Source organism: Eurosta solidaginis, chromosome 1 (assembly GCF_040869045.1).
Source record: "Eurosta solidaginis isolate ZX-2024a chromosome 1, ASM4086904v1, whole genome shotgun sequence".
In the NCBI taxonomy this organism is placed as follows: domain Eukaryota; kingdom Metazoa; phylum Arthropoda; class Insecta; order Diptera; family Tephritidae; genus Eurosta; species Eurosta solidaginis.
Window position 1 is genome coordinate 254,120,724 of NC_090319.1, and position 21,439 is coordinate 254,142,162.

Consider the following 21,439-nt stretch of genomic DNA (forward strand, 5'->3'; position numbering starts at 1 on the left):
GCATTTTTTTAATTTTTCGTAATTTTCGATATCGAAAAAGTGGGTGTGGTCATAGTCGGATTTCGTTAATTTTTCATACCAAGATAAAGTGAGTTCAAGTAAGCATGTGAACTAAATTCATTAAAGATATGTCGATTTTTGCTCAAGTTATCGTGTTAACGGCCATGCGGAAGGACAGACCGACGACTGTGTATAAAAACTGGGCGTGGCATCAACCGATTCCGCCCATTTTCACAGAAAACAGTTAACGTCATAAAATCTATGACCCTACCTAATTTCAAAAGGATTGGTTAATTTTTGTTCGACTTATGGCGTTAAAAGTATCCTAGACAAATTAAATGAAAAAGGGCGGAGCCACGCCCATTTTGAAATTTTCTTTTATTTTTGTATTTTGTTGCACCACATCATTACTGGAGTTGAATGTTGACATAATTTACTTATATACTGTAAAGATATTAAATTTTTTGTTAAAATTTTACTTTAAAAAAATTTTTTTTTTAAAAGTGGGCGTGGTCCTTCTACGATTTTGCTAATTTTTATTAAGCGTACATAGGAGTAACGTTCCTGCCAAATTTCATCATGATATCTTCAACGACTGCCAAATTACAGCTTGCAAAAATTTTAAATTACCTTCTTTTAAAAGTGCCACGCCCGTTGTCCAAAATTTTACTAATTTTCTATTCTGCGTCATAAGTTCAACTCATCTACGAAGTTTCGTCGCTTTATCTGTCTTTTGTAATGATAAATCGCACTTTTTCGGTTTTTCGAAATTTTCGATATCGAAAAAGTGGGCGTGGTTATAGTCCGATATCGTTCATTTTAAATAGCGATCTGAGATGAGTGCTCAGGAACCTACGTACCAAATTTCATCAAGATACCTCAAAATTTACTCAAGTTATCGTGTTAACGGACGGACGGACGGACGGACATGGCTCAATCAAATTTTTTTTCGATCCTGATTATTTTGATATATGGAAGTCTATATCTATCTCGATTCCTTTATATATGTACAACCAACCGTTATCCAATCAAACTTAATATACTCTGTGAGCTCTGCTCAACTGAGTATAAAAAGTAACCAAATGCATTTCTCACATTTGACTACTAATTTAACCTAAACGATTCAGCAAAATTCACACATGACCACACTTTATTGGCATGCAAGAGAGCAGAGTTTATTTAAATGTGTTTGCATAACAGCTTATCTACAGTGAAATCTCCTTTGAGCGGACGCTCAACTTCAGCCAACTTTTGTCCGCTAAAGGCAGTCGCTATTTTACAAATTTTAAATATTTAAGAATAAGTACTTACAACTCTCTATTTTAGGGCAATTTTTTTACCTTCACTGCTCTGCTAAGGGATGTTGCCCTGTGCGTCAGTAGAGATCTTATAACCACCATAGGGGTGGTGAGTGAGGTTTCAAACCAATCAAACCGCGATGGTCTATGGTATACTGTGCAAACCAGCAATAAGAAGACCGTACAAGTACAATTGTTGTAAAGTGCAAATAAGTACTTGTAAGAATCGGAGCAGGAAGGAGCTTACAATCGTTGTAGTGTCCCAGTCATTGGGCAGTCATAGGGCTACAATGTGTCAAAAAGCATGTCAAATTAAATTTTCAGTTCTGAAAGTAGCTAGTGGGGTGGGCCTTTGAAGTTATAGTATTTTTTTTTTTACCTAAAACTTGGTGCATGAACAATTAGTTGTCCGGCCAAGGGAGTTGTCAGTTAGGAGAGGTTTCTCTTTAAACGTAAAATATAAATTTGGTTGTAATTGTTGACGCGTGTATGAAATCCTATATCAATTAAAATGAAATCAAATGAAATTAATCTTAAACAATATTTTTAAACCGAAAATTTACTAAAATGCTAGCGTCAGACCACAAAATGGCATTACATAACGATATAGTGTCGCTTTTAGCTACACCATTACCGTTAGCTAAGCAACACTAATGGTTGGGAGCTTTAATGAATGCAAAAACATTATGTAATGCTTGTTAAAGTCATTTATAAACACGGTTGCCAGTTTGGGTCCATTTGGACTAAATTTGGTCCGCTCAAACCCTGTTTGGTCCGCTGGTCCTTTTTTTCAATTTTGGTCCTTTTTGGGCGAGCCGTTACGATTTTGGTACTTTGATTTGGATTTTTGTATTTTTTTACTTTTATAACAATACGCAACACTGATAAAAAATTTGCTTGTTTGAACACCCTGTGAATGGCAATCGATTTTGAGTAACTCTCACCAGCAGAGCCGATAGCTACATATTGGCCGGTTTTACATAGAACGCTTTGTCGTGTAACATTGTTCGTGTCTCGTAGTAAGTGGCGTTAGTGCAATACAATTAGCAAATTTACAGCTGAATTCTGTAATTCAGTCTCATCTCAAGTCTCTAAATTTGAGATTTTCCTTTAGAGACAATCTTTGTGACTTGAGATGATTTCGGTATTCAGTAAACGAAAGTCACAAAAACAATTCACCATATCAACGAAATTCACCAAAATGACAATTTACTCATACATTGAACAAATAATATAGCAATGCATTTTGTCAACATAATGCTAGGTGGTATTGTGGTTGAGTTTGCTAAAACGCCGTTCACAATTTTTATAGAAAATCCCAAAGTGTGTCGGTTCGAATCTCAGCGGCACCACATTAGAGTTAGAGTTCGATGTTTGTTAGGTATTTCCTGTTTTTTAATTTTTTCTATGCTTATTTTAATTTGAGGAATAAAAAAAATATATTTAAAGCGTTTTTCGCAAATAATTTTCATACTTTTTCTGAAAATTTCACGTTTGTGATCTGCCCCGGGCCAGCTCACAAATTAGTGATTGCTTTTGTGAGGCTGGAGACGCGAGACAGCTTACAGAATGGCAAATTGTCTCAAAAGTGATTTTCACCCCAAATAGTCTCTAATAGTGACTAGAGACGGCTTACTGAATTCACCTGTTAATGTCAGATCCCGAAATAAAAGCTTATATGCTGTTTCTCGCCTATATTCTTAAAATTATAAATATCTTAAATAAAGGGTTCCAATCAGAAAAGATTCGTCTGCCATTCCTATACCATCAAATTGAAGCACACTTCAAGCTTATCTTGAGCAACTTCATGCATGATGAGTACATAAAAAAAAATCATAAGGGAGTTCACAATTTTCTGTATTTGGTGTTGGAAACGTTACTACAGCAAATGAAAGCTACGGATCCTGAACAACTTTTTTTCGTTTTAAATTTTTTTTTGCATATTTCGATTTGGTTTGACAGTTGTTAATTTGCTATTCAAAATTGAAAAAATAAACTACGGGTTTTTATGTTGCGTATTTGCCATGACGTAGCAAATGCATAGCCGTATAATTTTTTGGCGCTTTGTGTAAAACTACTACACTCCCCCATTGCATGCTTAAAAAATTTTGATAAGTCCTTAAAGGAAAAGAGATGGACCCACCAATAAGTGTACCGAAATTAACGGAAAGACAAGCTGAGTTGATTAAGCCAAGTCTATCTGCCCTTCCGTCTGTTCGTCTGTTTTTTTGAACGCAAACAAGCCCTTCAATTTTCAAGGCATCTTGATGAAAATTAGTGAGAGGTTAAAAAAAGTGTCCTATTAATCATTTTTCGGAACCAACCAAATCGGAACAATATAGCATATATCTCCCAAACAATCGGTATTTTACAAAAGAAGGGTTTCGTCATTTCTTCCCCACTTTACCAGATATCAGCTTGAAACTTCACCGCATACATATGGCAGAAGACAAAATTTATCGAGAATTTCTCAAGATTCGCTACAATATATATCCCATACAGGTCATTGTTCAGATTTCAAGAACTTTTCAAATTTATTCAGCTTTATTCATGACAGTTATGAGGTCTCCTGCACAGCGAAGACTGTCCCATCATTATGGGATGGGTATGCGCCATAGTAAGTACGCACAATGAAAAATAAAATTCGGATTCAATGAAGCGTTTATAAAAAATGATTTTGATAGCGACTCGATTATGTTCAGTTTTGGTAGACGTGCGTTTTACTGCATGCGAAATTTCTCCACAAAATATTGTTGCGCTGGGTCACTAATTACCAGAGTTACACTTTCCGAATTCTGTTGAATAACTGGGTCTACAAAGGGTAAAGGAAAGCCCATTTTTTCAAAAAATTAGCCTCTTTCGAGCCAGCTTTACAATTCCAAAATAAAGGCGTATGTAAGTTTTCAGGTTCGTATCCGAGAATTAATCCTTGAATGGCTGCACTATTTAGAAATTTTTCGATATCTGTGGGTATTAACCATACGTGCAACAATCGACGAAAAATCTAAATTGCTAAATAAGCTCCTTTTTCACATTAAAATCTGAATAATTCTGTTAATTTTCAAGAGACTTTGAAACCCCCAGCGGGTTGGGGGCTTGCCAGGTATGCCTGTCGTAAGATGCGACTAAAATACCAAACTGATTGAAATCCAAGGGGTTGTCAGCGCAATTTATAGCTCTTCCAACCCAATTGTCAACCTCACCTAACCGTGCCGAATCCTGTTTCTTTAGCAGCCGAGGTTGTGATGACCACAAGTTCCTCATGGATCTAGGGAGAGGGTGGGCGGGATGTCCTAGAAAGGCCATGTGGTCGTACTAAATCGTTCCCTAAATGGTCGGGCCAGTGCCTTAATAGTGCTTGTTACCGGAATGCACCGGATCTATATCCGGCAAAGGACCATCAACGTCGATAATACTTCCCAAAACCTTCAGGGAGTGTCCTTATCGTTACAACAACAACAACTACATATTTTGAAAAATTGTATGATGTTGAAGTTACTTATAAATACGACTTTTATTGACATTCGATAAAAATGTGGGCCGCATAGGAATTGCATATCAGTTTATACCTAACTATTTTATATGAAGATATTAAGTGAGCTAAGGTACGAAAACTGGCTTTTTGTTCGGAAACGGCTCGAGCGCTTATTTTGGTTCCGATTGTTAAATTCTTTTGGTTGGTGCCGTATAATAACATCCATTAAAAAAATCCTGGGGTAATTCAACCTGCGATTTTAACTTGGTTCAAGCACACTTTATAGAGCAGCCCCTAGGTGTCTTGTAGAACTCTTATCACGCTTGTAATCTAAAGTGAATACCGAAGCCGGTAAAATTTTTTTGACACCCTGTCGTTTTCCCATGTACTCGAACGGACTGACTTAAGCCCATTTCATTTAAGATCCTGCCATGAAGAAACAGAATTAGAGAAGGACTATAGTTGAAGTGTTAAATAACTAGATGTTTGACTACAGTGTACATATGTACATGCACACATACATATCTACATACATGCTGGTGTGGGTGAATCTAAACATCGCACATACATAAAAATATCTGCCTTCTCCCTGAGTTAATTTTCAGCTCGAATATCCAAAAATGGCTACAATTAAGCAACCATTGTGGCCTTCGCTGCTCGCGGATGTGTGTAAATATTTGTTGCTTTTTTCTGTCGTTTGTATCCGTTAGTTTTCATTACTCCACAAATGGCCGCCTGTTGCATTCGATTTGCTATTTGTTGCCTATCTCCAGGTGTATTCCACTTTTTTGTGCATAAAACTAACAATAATAGCCATTTGGACATTAATAAAAGAGCACAAAAGCAGTTTGGGCTTAAATATGCATAACCTTTAACAGCAGTAGACAAATGGCATTATGCCAATGTTCGTGCCACTATGGTTTTCTGCGGCAATCGAGAAGTCGCAGGCATGCCTATTTTCCATAAATACAAAAATGAGTATTTAGTAGTTGAAAGCCATTTCACCAGAGGCCCAAAAAAATTTAGTGCCAGTAAACTCAGAAGATTCAAATTACTCCATACGGCGGCTATGAGTAACATGCCGCATTATATATTGAAATAATTTCAATGGTACCGCAATTTCGGTTTTTAATCAGCTGATTTCCAACCCATCATACATATGTTTGTAGGTTTGTCACCATGCTGCCACCTTGTATCGTTCCGCCGTGGAACAGAAAGTTAAAATTTAACAATCTTTACAGTTAAAATATAATTCAGAAATATAACAAAAACAATATTATATAGAGTTTGATACTCGACTGGCCATTTTTAAGCCCCTGCGTTGTCAATCTCAGTTCTAGCACCTCAGCAATCGAGTTACCAAACTTATTTGGTGGCAGTACAGGGCCAGTTCGGCATAGGCATAGTAGTAGTAGGCTCCCTCACCAAACCGGAGATCCTAGGTAATAGTCCCGGGAGAATTGAAATAAAAAATGCTATAGAAAAGCTTAACTAAACGGATCGCCCTTCGGCAGTGCCTCAGAAAACATTACGAGTGTACTTCTACCAATGAAATGCTTTTCAACTAAAATGCAACTGCCTTACATTCCAAGATGGCATAAAGTATGGAAAACAATTGTAGCAACAAACAAATCAGATGAGAAGGTCGGCCAAAATATCCTCGTTATTATTATAAGTGTAGGGCCAGGAAAAACTTGACGCCCGGCAATCTCGCTTGCAATACGTGTTTTTGGAAAGAATTTGCAAAGAAGCTCCTCAACAAAATAAATATCTCAGATAACTAACATTTGCAAAAAGCATTCTAAAACCGAACTTCAAAATGCAGTTGCAGGACTGAAAGAGAACACAACGAAGTACCTGCTGTCATCAAACAAAGAGTCAGCGCATTTGCGCCTTGGCAGCCATAACTTCGAAATAGTAAAAGTCTTCGTTTATTTAGGAACCATCCACAAACAACAACATCAGCTTTGAAATCGAAGCGAGGAATCCCTCTTGCTAATAAGTGCTACTTTAGACCAAGTAGCCAATTCAGAAGGAAAGTCCTCTCTCGGCAAGCGGATCGTACCCGTCCCGCTCTATGGTGCAGAAACAGGGACCATAATAACATCAGATGAGGTGGCTTCGGCAGTGCTCAAGGGAAAAGTTCTTCGAAAGATTTACGGGCCATTATGCGTTGGCTACCCGAGTACCAAAGAAAATTTAATGATGAGCTGTACGAGCTTTACGCAGACATGAACATAGTTCAACGAATTAAAAGCAGCTCTACGCTGACTAGGCCATGCTATCAGAATGACAGACGATGCTCCGGGTAAGAAAGTATTCTCACCGGAAGCCGCTTAGGAAGCAGGAGAAGAGAGCGGCCCACTCCGCTGGAAGGACCAGGTGGCAAACGATTTAAATTCCATTAGTGTTATCAATTGGCACCTGTTAGCAGAGCGAAAAGCGAATGGGCGCGCTTTTTGTATGGCCATAACCGTTTAAACGGTTAAACGCCAATTACGTAAGTTGCAGGACTTTCCCACCGGGCATTTTGTGTTTAATACTTTATACTAACAGACCCCCGTTTTGTACTATTTTTGAAATGCATGTATGCACATACGCTTGTATGTAAATATGTTTTTGTAGAGGATTGCTTTATTTTTGCAACATCACTACCACAAGCTGCACAATTAGCGATAGTTAACCTCGAGCGCGCAACATTTTGCATTCAATAGACATAAACACCAACACATATGTGCCTACACATGTTTTTGCCTGTGTAATGGTTCTAATTGCACACCTTCTGTACATCCTCCTGGCTTCGTTTTACGCTCTTTCCTGTCATCAGGAGTTTTTTGCCGGGGATTTTCTAAATTTTAATGCTAGTAATTTAAAATGCTGTAAGCCAACTACAAAAGGTGAAGTCACTTAGGCACTGTTTTGTTTAGTCGGATTTTGAATTACATATATGCACATATTTGTATTGTCTGGGTATCATTAATACTACTCTCGTTTACTGGGATTATTAAAAATTTAGCGACCGCCGTGGTGTGATGGTAGCATGCTCCGCCTACCACGCCGAAGATCCTGGGGTCACGCCCTGGGTAAAGCAACATCAAAAGTTTTAGGAACAAGTTTTTTCAATCAGAAGAAAATTTTTCTAAGTAGGGTCCGTCCCGCCAATTTGTACGAAAAACTAAAAGGAGTACGCCGAAAGTTAGAAGAGAAGCTCTGCCTAAAATCTTTTCGGAGTTTATCGCGCCTTACATTTATTTTTTTATTTAAAATAAAAAATACATTTTTTTTTTAAACTTGGCTTCTCTTCTATTCTATTTAAGTTCCAATATAACAATAATTTTTGATCTTTTTTCATTCTCATTATGAAATTAGCTATTAAAATAATGAAAAATTATATACATATGTATGATATTTCGGCATAAAAATCCGGACAAGTAATTTTCTTAAAAATTATAACTAACTTTTTTTTTTTCTTGGTTATAGGTATAACTTTCTTAAAAATGGGGAAAATTAAATTGACACGACTTTGGATTCCTAATCAAGGTGCTCAACTTTACAGTCGAGTACTCTTATACACTGAGCTAACTCGTACACGTAAATATTGTGAGAAATATTCAATAAAATTTTCCTGATGAAAAAATTTAAGAAATATTTTCCATCAACTTAATGAAAAGTTTTATACAAAAACTAGCTGACCCGGCAATCGTTGTTTTGCCAAAAACAGTATTTCTCAGGGCTGTCATGGAATGCAGTTGTTGTCGGAATCGGATTTAAAAACGACAAAATAATTACTTTGGTTTCATGAAATCTAATGTTATCGGTTTAATGTTCGAATTGGAATTAGTGTCGGTTTTAGGTGTCACAGAATCCGATAATATCGATTTTGCTATCGGAAACAATCCCATCAGTTAAATGCTGTTGGATTTCATTTTTTCCTAGTTGTATTTCTCTTGCAGTTGAGTATTTTCTAAAAATGTAAGTAAATAAGGGTTTATTTTATAAAATAAGTTTAAATTTATATATATTTTCATTCTTAATAGGGGAAAATATAAAAATTTAATGCAAAACAGTATTTTGACTGAATTTATGGAGAAACATCCAGATATTGCGAAGGGCTTCACGAAGCACATCATCTAAAATCGTTGACACCGTGCTTCTGCCTAAACTCATGCTAAAATCCTTGCCAACTGATCTTTGTTAGGATCCTTCAACTAAAAATCGTAACGTAGCTGCTAGTTGCAGCACTGGCAGAACTTTCGAGCCAGTTAAGCGTCCTTCAGTGGTGTCCAATACCATTCGGAAAGCCTCTTTGTTTATGCGATAGTATGCAATGTAACTGCAAATACGCTATACATATCTAGAAACCCACATTAAGAAATATTTTTATTTACGCTGTCTCTGGCAACTTAAATGGATCGCTGCGATCTCTCAAAATTTTCCTTTTGACCCTCTCGCAACTTTCTTCTTCCAATAATAGAAATGCTACAACTGCTAATGCCATTTTGATGTCAATAAATTTATTTATTTCTGTTTAAATGCACAAAACAACTATTTTATAAAATTTTGCAAAAAAAAATTAACATCAAAATTGCCGGTGCATCGCAAAACAGCTGATTCGAACATCCCTTTTATTTACATTCGAAAAGAGCAAAACCAATACGGTTTTATGACACCAATTTAAATAAATATTGGTTTGTAATTCCGACAAAACGCAAAACAGACTTGGGTTCCATGACAGCCCTGTCTATCTAATATTTTTCTAGTTCTTTAGAAATAACAAACATACCATTAGACTGTAGGGTTGTACTTATAATCGAAAGCGTTTTAGACAGTGAAAGTATACTTTATTTATGGTAGTAAATAACAAATATAATTTAAATTACGACTCATAGTAACTATTAAAATATTGTTATTAATATGTTTAAAGCCCTTATATATATTAAATTTTTACTTATACATATATGAGTAACTCTAATTTTTTGTTACGTATACCCACCGTTAGCTTCACTGTATCAGACCTACCCGATATGACACCCCTTTCATTTGATACCCATATCGTGAACACCCATCCACTGGTAGCCCTCGTCAATATTAAGGTCTATACCCCGGCAACGGATTGAGATGTAATCCACCCAATAAAGTTGAATTAACTTACCGGGCAGGTAAACTATTCCTCACTTTAAAGTCAACTTTAACGATTTTCGTTTTCTCATGTGGCCTGAAAAATGAAACTTGCATTTGTTTTAGATTTGGCAACGTCACATTAAAACTGTAATACGTTCACATTTAAAGTGTACTATTTTTTTCCTGTATACTTTCCAACTTAACAGTATATGCTTTAATTTAAAGCTAAGTAAAGAATATATTGTTGCGGCTGAACTTGATAAGTCGCCGCCAATTTTTGCTGCTATGAAAACCGCAAAGTGCGGCGGTTCGAAACTCCTGGCACTTTTTTACGTTTCTTTATTTACGTTAAAAGCTAAAAATAAATTTTAAAGTGCAGATGAGCTGCCGGTAAATTTTTCCGCTCGGTAATTTAAAAAGAACTTTCCAGGGGTGTGAAAATTACCCTCTACTATAGCACTCCTCAACAGCTTTCATTTTGTTATCCATATTGTATAAACACATTCTAGAGATACCCCGGTCCACGTTTTGGCCTATATCTCGACACCAGTGAGCTGCAATTATTTATTTTAAGGTTATTAGTGGACTAACCAAAAAATGAATATTCGTGCGTATGCAAACAAAGAATATCAAGCACTTATACCACTAGCACACATTTACATAGTCATGCTTCGTAAAATGAATAACCGCTCATAATCCAGGAAGCAGTTCAGTACTCAATTGTCTTGTTGAGCAAGAAAGTCAACTGTGTTATACGAAAACACTAATTGGAATAAGTAAGACTAACAGTGCAATAAAATGAATAAAGTCATATCAGTCTTCTGACGCTAGCAACACAACAATGTACACGAAACTAAACTGAATACAGCGCCAAAGTAAAACCGATGATAAACGAAGTATACAGTGTATTACACACGAAATCAACGTGCTACTGAGCAGTGTTGCCAGGTAATGCAAAAAAAGAAGCTAGATTGGCAAAAAAAAAAGGTCAGAAAAGGTTAAATTTAGAAAAAAAAGAAGCTAAAAAAAGGCCAGAAATTTTTTGGTTAATTCATAAAATTTTTTTTATATAAAAACTTATAAACATAACTTAAGCAAAACTTCCTGTTTCAAAACATATCAGGCACATTTTCTTTGACTAGCACATGGAATTACTTTAAATGATTGCATATGTGTATATATATAAAAAAATATTACAAACTAATTATTTATATAAAATACTCCCTGTCTGAAGAATCAGAAGAGCTTATGTCTGGGTATAAAGTTTGGCTATTTACCATAGATATGAGATCAAAGGTAATTTCAAAGTCATTACAACATTTAGATAAGCGTTTTAACGAGCATCTAATATTAAGCAGCGCATTAAGCATTTTAATTTTCAGTTTGTTCCTTAATTTAGTTTTCAGAATTTTCATTCCACTAAAATCTCTTTCAACCTCCGCGTTACTGAGTGGTAATACTAAAAAGTGGTAATACTAAAGTTTGTTCCTTAATTTAGTTTTCAGAATTTTCATGCCACTAAAAACTCTTTCAACCTCCGCGTTACTGAGCGGTAATACTAAAAAACTAAATATGAATTCGACAATTTCTAAAAAAGGAGGTTCGACCAAAATTCCATGGTGGAGTGTACATTTTTCCATTGCATAGTTACAAGTTTTCGCCACTGCGCTCTATTAATGCTATTTGACTTGAAGAATAACTATACTTCTCTTTTTCAAAGTAAGAAAATACATCTGGCTTTGAAATTTTCAACGAATTTTCAGCAGAAAAAGAATTAATATTTTGTAGAGAACTCATATTATTAGGTATTAGGTGTTCACAGGAACTATTGAAATAATTTTATTTTAGACATTTTTAAAAATATATTCGGAGTAAAAAAGGCTAGAAAAAAGTCACGAAGCTAAACACAAAATTTCGAGGCTAAAGGCAAAAAAATGCTAAATCTAGCCTCGAAAAGGCTAACCTGGCAACACTGCTACTGAGTTAAGGGCGAATTAATGGTGACTTATAACCATAAAGCCATAACCAGATAAAACAGCTAATCGAACCTACCTTATGGAAATCAATGTAATCGAGTTAGCGTTATGGTATGGCACATGTAATCGAATTTGCGTTATGATATGGCACCATTAATCGATTACATTGATTTCCATAAGTACTCATAAACAGCTTCTTTTGTACCCATATTGTACAAACACATCCCAGGATTACCCAGGTCCCCATTTTGATCTCAAGACCCTAACCAATTAGCGAAAAAAAGGTAGACGTTGGACTATTCTCGGACTTACCCAATATGCTCACAAAATTTCGTGAGAATCGGTTTAGCCGTTTCGGAGAAGTTATGCCTCTAAATCCGTGACACAAGAATTTTGTATAGTAGATTATAAATTCTGACTTATAAATTGAAATTTTCCTCAATTTAAAGAATATTTTTTCAGGAAATGTTTCCTCATTTTTGGTAATTGTTTTTCCTGAGTGTAAACTGCCCTAAGGCCATGATTATTTAATTTTGCCGTTAAATATTTCAGTTGCCTCGTTTTAATGTCGCTAATATTTTATTCCATTTGTTGTGCTTCATTTTAATTATAACCACTATCCTTTCCTCTTAATATTTATCTCTCCCGCATAAGCCCTTTATTATAGCACATTTTCATTCTTTGTCCATCTAAAAAGGATTTTAATTACTGCATTTATGTAATTTTTAGAGAGACTTCGCTTACACATACATATGTACAGTTATATACATTAGGCCAGTCTTCATTTTAAGAGATTGGTTGGAGCTTTAAATTTTCCGGAAAAGATAATTTTCTTTTTTAATAAGTACTTCCTGTGAGGCATACACGCGTGATGGAATTTCTTCCAGTGACAATATGTTATTTTTCAGTACTAAGAATCAATACAAACCCTATACGTTCAATACTTAAAAAATGCAAAAAATTTGGTTTTATGGTTTGTACTTAATTGTACTTAATTTTGGGTGAAGGTATATGCACGGTTTCTATGTTTATATGTTTGAGTCTAAATCTGAAACTTTTTTGTACCACATAGATGACCAAACCAAATTTGATTTAAAATTTAGATTAGATTTGTTTCCATGACAATAAATGCACGGAAATTGTCTCATTTCTAAACGAAGGAGTTCGGCACTCGATTCATGAAAAAAAAATGTGCCATCCATAGGCAGGTTTCTAGTTAAAGTGCTCTAACATCTCACATCTGATAACATATCATACTTTAAAGGTATAACAAATTGTTGTGGGAGAGAATCTCTTTTTTAATATTTTAATTAGTAAGTTTTAACTCTTTGTTTTTTTTTTTTTTGCAAAACCATTTTGGGATTTTAGACCAAAGCCGGCCAAAAGTTGCACATTGTGCAATTTGAGTTCGTACTTTCACACCGACACTAACGATGTGTGATCACGATCGTTTGCTTTCGCTTGTCACTTACTAAAATCAACAGTGAATGCAAAAGGAAAAGTCCATGCTACTTTTTGGGCACATAATAAAAACAATATGCTGCAATGTTAAAGTGGCTTTTAATATGTCTTAGTTAGTATTATTAAGCTCCTTTGAACATACATATTAATATTGACAATTTAAATATTAATTATTAATAAATATTAACAATTTAATAAGTATTAATTTTCATAAATTTTTTTTATTGAATAACTTTATGTTTTGAAAATATATATTTCTATCTTCACATTTGCTATGTTTTATAGCTCTTTCTTAATGAAAAAGTGAATTTTTTTAAGTAAATTTTGCATTGAATAAACACGATACCTTCTTTTATAAAAAAGTTTCATCTGACTAGCTCGGACTCCGCGTTCTTAGTTATACGAATATAAGTAAATATAGTCAGGATTAGCTTGAAATTAAATAACCAAAGTCCTTTTTAATTTCAAACTTCACAGTCCACATTTTCTTTTAGCACACTGTGGGGAGTTGTCACTCAATTTTTACACACACTTATGCAATTCTTTTAGTATTTGTGTGGCCGGCTCTGTTTTAGACTTATTTTATTGTTCAGCTCAGTTTGAAATTCAGACAGAAGTTCTTAAAAGCAGTATGAAATTGAGCAGTTTTTAATACAGTACAAATAAATTTAAAAATTAGGCCAATATTTTTAACCGTAAGAAATTCTCCTCGGATCTCTATTTCCGATATAAAATTTTATGCCAATTAATTCTATCGCAAGTATAACAAGTAAGGAAGGTTAAGTTCGGGTGTAACCAAACATCACATACTCAGTTGAGAGCTATGGTGGCAACATATGGGAAAATAATCATGTAGGAAAATGAACCGAGGGTAACCCTGGAATGTGTTTGTATGACATGTGTATCAAATGAAAGGTATTAAAGAGTATTTTAAGAGGGAGTGGGCCATAGTTCTATAGGTGGACGCCATTTAGGGATATTGCCATAAAAGTGGATCTGGGTTGACTCTAGAATTTGTTTGTACGATATTGGTATCAAATGAAAGGTTTTAATGAGTATTTTAAAAGGGAGTGATCTTTAATTCCATAGGTGGACGCCGTTTCGAGATATCGCTATAAAGGTGGACCAGGGGTGACCCTAGAATTTGTTTGTACGATATGGGTATCAAATGAAAAGGGTTAATGAACATTTTAAAAGGGAGTGGGCCTTAGTTCTATAGGTGAACGCCTTTTCGAGATATCGCCATAAAGATGGACCAGGGGTGATTCTAGAATGCGTTTGTACAATATGGGTATCAAACGAAAGGTGTTAATGAGTATTTCAAAAGGGCGTGGGTCTTAGTTCTATAGGTGGACGCCTTTTCGAGGTATCGCCATAAAGGTGGACCAGGGGTGACTCTAGAATGTGTTTGTACCATATCGGTATCAAATTAAAGATATTAATGAGGGTTTTAAAAGGGAGTGGTGGTAGTTGTATAGGTGGTCGCCTTTTCGAGATATCGGCATAAAGGTGGACCAGGGGTGACTCTAGAATATGTTTGTACGATATGGGTATCAAATGAGAGGTGTTAATGAGTATTTTAAAAAGGCGTGGAACTTAGTTCTATATGTGGACGCCTTTTCGAGATAGCGCCATAAAGGTGGACCAGGGGTGACTCTAGAATTTGTTTGAATGATATGGGTATCAAATTAAAGGTGTTAATGAGTATTTTAAAAAGAGTGGGCCTTAGCTCTATATGTGGACGCCTTTTCGAGATATCGCCATAAACGTGGACCAGGGGTGACTCTAGAATGCGTTTGTACAATATGGGTATCAAATGAAAGGTTTTAATGAGTATTTTAAAAGGGCGTGGGCCTTAGTTCTCTATGTGGACGCCTTTTCGAGATATCGCCATAAAGGTGGACCAGGGGGGACTATAGAATTTGTTTGTACGATATGGGTATCAAATGAAAGGTGTTAATGAGTATTTTAAAAAGAGTGGGCCTTAGTTCTATATGTGGACGCCTTTTCGAGATATCGCCATAAACGTGGACCAGGGGTGACTCTAGAATGTGTTTGTATGATATGGGTATCAAATTAAAGGTTTTAATGAGTATTTTAAAAGGGAGTGGGCCTTAGCTCTATAGGTGGATGCCTTTTCGAGATATCGCCATAAAGGTGAGCCAGGGGTGACTCTAGAATTTTTTTGTACGATATGGGTATCAAATGAAAGGTGTTAATGAGTATTTTAAAAAGAGTGGGCCTTAGTTCTATATGTGGACGCCTTTTCGAGATATCGCCATAAACGTGGACCAGGGGTGACTCTAGAATGTGTTTGTATGATATGGGTATCAAATTAAAGGTATTAATGAGGGTTTTAAAAGGGAGTGGCCCTTAGTTGTATATGTGAAGGCGTTTTCGAGATATGGACCAAAATGTGGACCAGGGTGATCCAGAACATCATGTGTCGGGTACCGCTAATTTATTTATATATGTAATACCACGAACAGTATTCCTTCCAAGATTCCAAGGGCTTTTCATTTCGCCCTGCAAAACTTTTTCATTTTCTTCTACTTAATATGTTCGGTGTCACACACATTTTAACAAGTTTTTTTCTAAAGTTATATTTTGCGTATTTGGTATATAATTATGGCATTTTTTTCATTTTTCGTAATTTTCGATATCGAAAAAGTGGGCGTGGTCATAGTCGGATTTCGGCCATTTTTTACACCAATATAAAGTGAGTTCAAATAAGTACGTGAACTGAGTTTAGTAAAGATATATCGATTTTTGGTCAAGTTATCGTGTTAACGGCCGAGCGGAAGGACAGACGGTCGACTGTGTATAAAAACTGGGCGTGGCTTCAACCGATTTCGCCCTTTTTCACAGAAATCAATTATCGTCCTAGAATCTAAGCCTCTACCAAATTTCACAAGGATTGGTAAATTTTTGTTCGACTTATGGCATTAAAAGTATCATAGACAAATTAAATGAAAAAGGGCGGAGCCACGCCCATTTTGAAATTTTCTTTTGTTTTTGTATTTTGCTGCAACATATCGTTACTGGAGTTGAATGTTGACATAATTTACTTATATACTGTAAAGATATTAACTTTTCTTTTAAAATTTGAATTTAAAAAATTTTTTTTTTTAAAAGTGGGCGTGGTCGTCCTCCGATTTTGCTAATTTTTATTAAGCAGACATATAGTAATAAGAGTAACGTTCCTGCCAAATTTCATCATGATATCTTCAACGACTGCCAAATTACAGCTTGCAAAACTTCTAAATTAACTTCTTTTAAAAGTGGGCGGTGCCACGCCCATTGGTCAAAATTTTACTAGTTTTCTATTCTGCGTCGTAAGTTCAACTCACCTACTAAGTTTCATCGCTTAATCCGTATTTGGTAATGAATTATCGCACTTTTTCGGTTTTTCGAAATTTTCGATATCGAAAAAGTGGGCGTGGTTATTGTCCGATGTCGTTCATTTTAAATATCTATCTGATATTAGTGCCCAGGAACCTACATAACAAATTTCATCAAGATACCTCAAAATTTACTCAAGTTATCGTGTTAACGGACAGACGGACGGACGGACGGACGGACATGGCTCAATCGAATTTTTTTTCGATACTGATGATTTTGATATAAGGAAGTCTATATCTATCTCGATTCCTTTATACCTGTACAACCAACCGTTATCCAATCAAAGTTAATATACTCTGTGAGCTCTGCTCAACTGAGTATAACAAAAAATTGAATATCTTTACAGTATATAAGTAAATTATGTCAACATTCAACTCCAGTAATGATATGGTGCAACAAAATACAAAAATAAAAGAAAATCTCAAAATGGGCGTGGCCACGCCCTTTTTCATTTAATTTGCCTAGGATACTTGTAATGCCATAAGTCGAACAAAAATTTACCAATCCTTGTGAAATTTGGTAGGGGCTTAGATTCTAGGACGATAAATATTTTCTGTGAAAAAGGGCGAAATTGGTTAAAGCTACGCCCAGTTTTATACACAGTCGACCGTCTGTCCTTCCGCTCGGCCGTTAACACGATAACTTGAGCAAAAATGTATAAATCTTTACTAAACTCAGTTCACGCACTTATCTGAACTCACTTTGTATTGGTATAAAATATGGTCGAAATCCGACTATGACTACGCCCACTTTTTCGATATCGAAAATTACGAAAAATGCCATAATTCTATACGAAATACGAAAAAAGGGATGAAATATGGTAATTGGATTGGTTTATTGACGCAAAATATAACTTTAGAAAAAACTTTGTAAAATGGGTGTGACACCTACCATATTAGGTATACGAATGAAAAAGTTCTGCAGGGCGAAATCAAAAGCCCTTGGAATCATGGCAGGAATATTGTTTGTGGTATTACATATATATATAAATTAGCAGTACCCGACAGATGATGTTCTGGGTCACCCTGGTCCAACTTTATGGCGATATCTCGAAAAGGCGCCTATAGAACTAAAGCCCACTACCTTTTAAAATAATCATTAACACCTTTCATTTGATACCCATATCGTACAAACGCATTCTAGAGTCACCCTTGGTCCACCTTTATGGCGATATCCCGAAATGGCATCCACCTATTGAACCATGGTACACTCCCTTTTAAAATACTCTTTAATACCTTCCATTTGATACCCATGTCATACAAACACATTCCAGGGTTACCCTAGGTTCATTTTCCTACATCGTGGTTTTCCCTTATTTTGTCTCCAAAGCTCTCAGCTGAGTATGTAATGTTCGGTTACACCCGAACTTAGCCTTCCTTACTTGATTTAATATTTCCTTAAATGAGCTACATAGATTTCAAACTGACTATTCCTAATTGTACCCGCAAGGGACTACAGGGAATCAATTATGCCCAAATGTAGACAAAAGAGATCAATCGGAGCCCAATCTCTTTAGGGATTTTTTGCACCGACGTAGTTGTCGTAGTAGTAGTAGTAGAAGAGTGGTCAAATTCCTGACTTTAAACAACATTTATAAAACACAGTTTGCATCTGTAAATAATTTTATTTACTTTTTCTTAAATCGAAGTAAACATTACTTTTAAACTTTAACTCAGGCATGCTTAACCAACGAACCGATATCATTTCGTTACGATAATTAACGTTAATAAACGAAACAAAGTCATTTCGTTTCGTTTATTAACGTTAAAAGCGTCAAATTAACGAAATGATTTCGTTTCGTTTTCTGCCATATCAAAACGAAATCAAATCGTTTATGTTGATTATTAATTTCAAACTATGCTGGCAAAGCTGATTGATGGCGGAGTCATTAAAGGTGAAAGCATTAGCCAAGCTGATTGCAACTTTTCTCATGAATTTTGACAGTACGAACATTTATCAGAGTATTTTTGACATTACCACCAACGAATTACACAAACAAATTACATGGAGTTTGTGTGTGTATGTGCGTTCTTTGTTACCACCTTACGGCTTCACCATGGCTATAGCATTGCCAGCACAATTCAAACATAAAGTATCACGTTTTTGTTAACGTTTTTAACGTAAACCAAAGCTTTTCGTTTCGGTTAAAAACGATATACAATTTATCTTGATAATTTCTTTATCGATAATATTTCGAAGTGTTTCAACGGAAACGGTGGAAATTTTTTGATAAACGATTAGCTTAACGTTAAGGTGCATCCCTGCTTTAACTAGATACATAAAATGTTTATTCTGTGGTTTTTTATGAAAAAATTAATGAAACAATTGAAAAGTTGCCTTAAAATCTTAGCTTGTTTTAAGCCTTAAGAATTTTTTTTTTAGCTTTTATTTTTTGTCCATCTAGCCTTTTTTCTGAAAAAGTTCTGGCAACAGTGCTGACGGCCACTGTTGTAAAGTAACCGGTTTATGATGAGTAAATAGATTTGAAATACAACCTGCTGATTGGGACCGAATCGATCAAACTTCGTTTCTAAAATGATCGCCAAATAGTGAGCCATCAGTTACGTGGTAAGGAGAGGGGCCTCTCTCATGAGCTGGCTCAGGGGCCCCAAACCTGACGCTGTGTTCCTTGCAGGAATTGCGACGTTTTTCAAGCAAAATTCCGACATAGGATGCCCAGAATTCGTGTCCAGTACTCCCGATACGCGACTGCCACCTTAATTGTATATTAACTATGAATTGTACTATGCTTTCAATCCTGATATTATTTATATCTTCCAACACACATACAATACATGGACTTTTGTTGAGCAGCTTTTTTTTCATTTTATTTCCAAGCAACAATGATGTTCGTAACATCCATATATACAACCATTCCAGTGTACATTGAAGTCAGCGAGGTTTGCTATTTCCGGATTATTAGTTTATATTTCTAATAAGCCAACTGAACAACACATTCTCTAAAGATACATATATTTGTGCATTAAAATTATTTCCGACGATGAAAAGAAGAAAGTCGCAATTGTTAAAAAAAGTCCTTAGGCAATTCTTAAATGTTACAATGGCAATTGCACCTGCTACATTTACAAGTTTTGCCGAAGAAAAGTGTAAGGAAGTTGAAGAAAAACATAAACAATTTTAATGCAGGTGTACACGGTTATGCAATAGTTTCTTCATTTACAATTTACTGCTTACTGTTGCATTTGCTTATTTGATTTTAAAATAAATTTTTATTTGCTCTAAAAGTGAAACTACGGTAAGTGCTGTTTGGCAATTGTAATAAGAAAATTTCGCTCAATTTATCGCCTTCCACACTTTTCCAAGCAAATGTTGAATTTTCATATTATCACAGTTATTGTTTGGTAGTTTTGCTATAATGACCACTTAAGAATGCATTTAAGTATGTACTTTCATCTGTACGAAAGTCGTTATGCAGGTAGAAAGTTTGCAACGAATTACATTTTCATGTAAACGTTATCTCTACATTGGAGAAAGTCCGATTTTAAATTGTATGCATTAAATCTAATTATTAAATAAGTATTAACTCAAATTACTTCAATCATTGGTTCTTTCGTAAAATCGCAGTTAAGATAGAGGTATCGATAGTATTGATAGTTTTATGGCGTAGGAAGCGGCTACTCAATCCTGGGCGAACGTCGTGTTATCGAATCTCAAATTACTTTGACTTGTCGGGTAGTAAAAAAGCTAAGTAATTTGAACTATGTATACATAATTTTTTAATAGAAATACTAACAAATGTTTAACGCGGAAACATGTAAGTCAATATTTTAAAAGTGTCACAACGCCACTAGGTTAATGGTAATTGCAGGACATTACAAGTACCCTCGTTTTAACTCTGTAATCATGCATCCAATGGAGCATAGATTCTCTAGAAATAAACAAAAATACGTATTAGCTATTCTACCGTTATATGAAAAACACAACGAAGTTCACTTACTACCTTTTAGGAGTTCTGTTGCCTACAAAAGTTCTGTGATTATAATTTAACTAAACAAAAAATTTATTTAAAATTCACATTCAAACATAAACAAAAGATTTTAAATTTGATGTATACTTCAAAAATCTCAAATTTCACAAACAATAATTCAATACGCTCTTATTTCATTGTCCCTCCGTTAAAAAAAATTTGAGCTGTAAGTAATATCCTCTCAGTGTATACTAAAAATCAATTCCAATTTTTCTCTCTACTTCGCCTTTTCCAAATGCTTATGGGCGCTACTGTGGAGAAAATTTTGAGTTCAGGGCGGTATCCGAATGCGACGTGGTAAGGTGCTTACTTAAAGTTAAATCCAATGCCATCGGGGTCGATGGTATACCAATAAAATTTGTTAAAATTATTCTACCATTTATACTGAGTACCTTCACACACATCATCAACCATTGCATCACAACTTCTCGGTTTCCTGAATCGTGGAAATGTGCTATGGTAAGGCCTGTCCCGAAGAAACGGCTTGCGAACTCGGTCCGTGATTATCGACCCATTAGCATATTGCCCGCGCTGTCGAAAGTTTTTGAAAGGCTGCTAGCAGAGCAAATAATTTTGCACATTTCTAGAAATAACCTCTTATCACCACACCAATCGGGCTTTAGAGCCAAACATAGTTGTACAACGGCACTACTTAAAATTCTTGATGACATACGCATACCTTTTGATAAAAACCAACTAACTTTGCTTTGTCTATTAG